General features: G+C 35.0%; 1 protein-coding gene across 1 annotated transcript in view; it reads left to right on the top strand.

The window, feature by feature from the left end:
• Positions 1 to 2,623, top strand: part of CLVS2 (clavesin 2) — a 119,052-nt gene extending 116,429 nt beyond the window's left edge. The window contains exon 6 of the transcript XR_002097912.1: positions 1,480 to 2,623. The gene's annotated coding sequence lies outside the window, so the exon portion shown is untranslated. The remainder of the gene's footprint in view (positions 1 to 1,479) is intronic.
• Positions 2,624 to 3,252: the final 629 nt, after the last annotated feature.

The raw sequence follows: 3,252 nt of genomic DNA, 5'->3' as shown, positions 1-3,252 counted from the left end.
CGACCGGGATTGGCCAGGCCATGAGGCTGCCTGCTGGCTAGCCCCACACTGTGTCCCAGCCAGCCCCTCTGCAGCACGTTGAGCCTCCCGGGGATCCCTGCGAGCCAGAGCTGTGCTGCATGCTGCAGTCCTGGGCACATATGTAAATAAACTCCAGCATGAATTGCACCGGAGCTTATTCAGCTGTGCTAATTTCATGTGTAGATGCACCTTGTGAGAATCAAAGAAGCTGTTTCACTGCAGCAGTGATTTACTTTTCTAACGTTAAACTCAAAAGACACCATTCACAGCTTAGCAGCCATCTCCAGTGATGACTCTAATGTTGAGAAGTAATATCAAATTTCAGAAGAGAAATCCTGTGGGAGACTCTCATAGACTTTAGCTGTACATAATATTACAGCAATTTAGTAGTGTCAGCAGTTAGAAGGCCCTGTTGCCTCTTCTAGCAAACCACATTTAACCACGTGACCAGCACACGGAAAGCCAGAAATACAGCTTTAATACTTACTTATTGATTAATTGGTCAGACTGCTGAATGCTGTATGCCAGCACTTAGTGCCTCCATATGTGATCATATTCTTGGAATGGTTTTGAACAAATCATTGTATTTCTGCACTCTTAAATATGCTCTTACCATGAAAATATAGTTATGAAGTGAATAATATACAGGGGTCTTTGTCTGAAAAGTGTTGCACAAAGACAGCTCCAACAGAAGTAGATGAGAAATGGGGATACATCCACCTTTGAAATTTGGGCCACAGCTTTTATATGAGCTTCTTTCCAGTGGAAGAAAACATTGGAATAGCAATTGTTATCCTTTAAGAGACTTTGAAGCAGAGTTATGAATTGTCTTCTATTATTTTATGAAGTTCTCTGATGATCAGTGTAACATTATGATATATGGATGCAAATTGTATAATTATATACTGTACTTTTGTGTATATACAAGTTGCATCCTTAGAGTTCATATCTATGCCCAGATCTGGATGTATGTCATATGTACCTAGCACTCATATGGTTAGCAGTATCTTTTTTAAATCTAATCAGATTTTGAGATCCATATTCTTACAGATAAGCCTCTTAAATAAAAAAAATGCTTCAAGATTTTATTCAGAGTTAATATACTCCATATTTTAAGTATAAGTAGACATATTGCGGATTGAATATTGATAGATGCTTTTTGGGAGACACAGGGCCAGGTCATGGTGTAACTCAGCATATCAGCATTGATTTCAGTTCATACCAGCTAAATATCAAGTCCATCATATCTTGGGAGATCCAGAAATGAGACCAGTTGACCCAAATCTCAGTGAAGCTTCTTGGTAGAAAATTACATATGTATTTTTTTAAACTTCTGTACACCAACTGCCTAACTTGTTTTGTTCTGGAATTCCTTACAGTATCAGTGTAATTGCAGCTTTATGTAATATGTTTTGATTGAGACTTTACACTAATGAGCATTAATATATTCTATTTCAGATAGTGAAAGTAGGCTATATTTGAATGTGTATATAACCAAGACCTTATCCTTTATGAAGAAGAAAGCTACCAGCATTTTTTCCAGGAGAGTCTCATTACTGAGAAACTGGGATTTGGTACATTTTGGTTGAAATTGATGCCTACCTGGAGCTGTTTCATGCAGCATGAGCAAACATTTCTCTGATTTGAATAAGAACCTGAAAATAGAGAAGAGAAATAAACAACTTTATTTTATTTTGTCTGTATTCTTTCACAAACCTTTCTGTTACCTAGTTAGGATGTATGGAAAAGTACCTGTCAGCTTCTTTTTTTTTTTTAATCAAAGTCATGCTTTAGCAAGCAGAAATCGGTCAGATCTTGTTCATAGATAGGCTTATTGTGTAAGACCTGATTTTTGGACTGATAATGGTTCTTTATCTTCATTATTATAGAATACAGAGGTTTAGGTTTTGGTATATATCTGGGGTATTAAAGGCAGGGTGCATCTTTAAGTGTGGGTAGGAAAATCCTGTGTTCCTAGCTTTTTGTTTTTAGGACCCTTTAGGTTTTAGGTCCCATATTACACTGAAATCTGGTTAATTAGTCACTGGGTAACTTGTTATTTTTGTCTTATTAAATGGCACACTACTCCCTGCCAGAGGTCCGTTGATTTATGCAGAAAATACTTTGACTAAATCATCATCTGTGAAAGCATAATTAGTAATTTCCAAAGGTACATCACAATGTACATCAAATCGCAATGAAAATCTGCTCCTGATAATTAGGCAGCTTAAAAGGTACTGACCTATGCCCTCCATAGCATATGTCAAGCCTAGTGATGCTTACAAAGCATTGGATTCTCTTCGACATTTCTTGCTTCGACAACATGTAGACAATCAACAGTTCCATTTTGGCGAACTATCTTCTCCTTTGGTGATGAGTGCATGTAAGTGTGCAAAGCAAAAGCCTTCAAGTGATTACTTTACTTCCTCATAATCATGTAATAATTATATAAATGACATTCTGAATTGCAGTAAGAAACAGTACATTAAGCATTTATCTAATAATGCAGTTCTTGTATAGTAAGCCATAGTATATATAATTTGCACTTGGAATGTTTGTAATATAGTTTCCCTTCATTATAAATGTCTAAACCATTCTTAAATGGGTCTCAATGTGGCATGAAAAATACATCTCCTAAAAATTTGAAAATGGCTACTATTAAGGATTAGTCATTTATGAGTAGTTAGTCATCATTACCAATTCCCTAGGAGTGATGAATTAACCAGATTTTGCTGGGGGGGCGGTTATTAAAACCATCTTTTGATCTGAGGCACTGGACAAAAGTAATAAATGTAGCCAAACAGACAATTATGTAGAAAGCAAAAATGTTTTTTAAAGAGTTATACTTTTAGGCCTTGGAAAGTCTTAAAATGCCCCTTTTAAGTTATATTACTCTGAATAAAACAGATCCTTTTTTTAAAGTACTGAGAATCCTAAAATCTTTATGCTCTGAAGACCTGATCCAGAATCCAATGGAGACCCAGAGTGGATAAAAATCAGTGATTTAAAAAAAAATGGATTTTTAAAATTTAAATCAGATTTTTTAATTTAATCATATTTTTTATATTTTGTTAAGATGCTTTTAAAAATAAAGTTATATAAAGATAGTTTTAAGTTAAGGTGCATTAAAGCTCAAATATATCACCATGGAATAGGGATTATAACTTCTAATTATATACTATTTGAGACAATATATTCATGTACCTTTTAAAAGTTTTATAAATAGGTCAC

This window comes from Gavialis gangeticus, unplaced genomic scaffold, assembly GCF_001723915.1.
Source record: "Gavialis gangeticus isolate Ggan-Ray unplaced genomic scaffold, GavGan_comp1, whole genome shotgun sequence".
In the NCBI taxonomy this organism is placed as follows: domain Eukaryota; kingdom Metazoa; phylum Chordata; order Crocodylia; family Gavialidae; genus Gavialis; species Gavialis gangeticus.
This window is presented reverse-complemented; position numbering and strand designations above follow the sequence as displayed.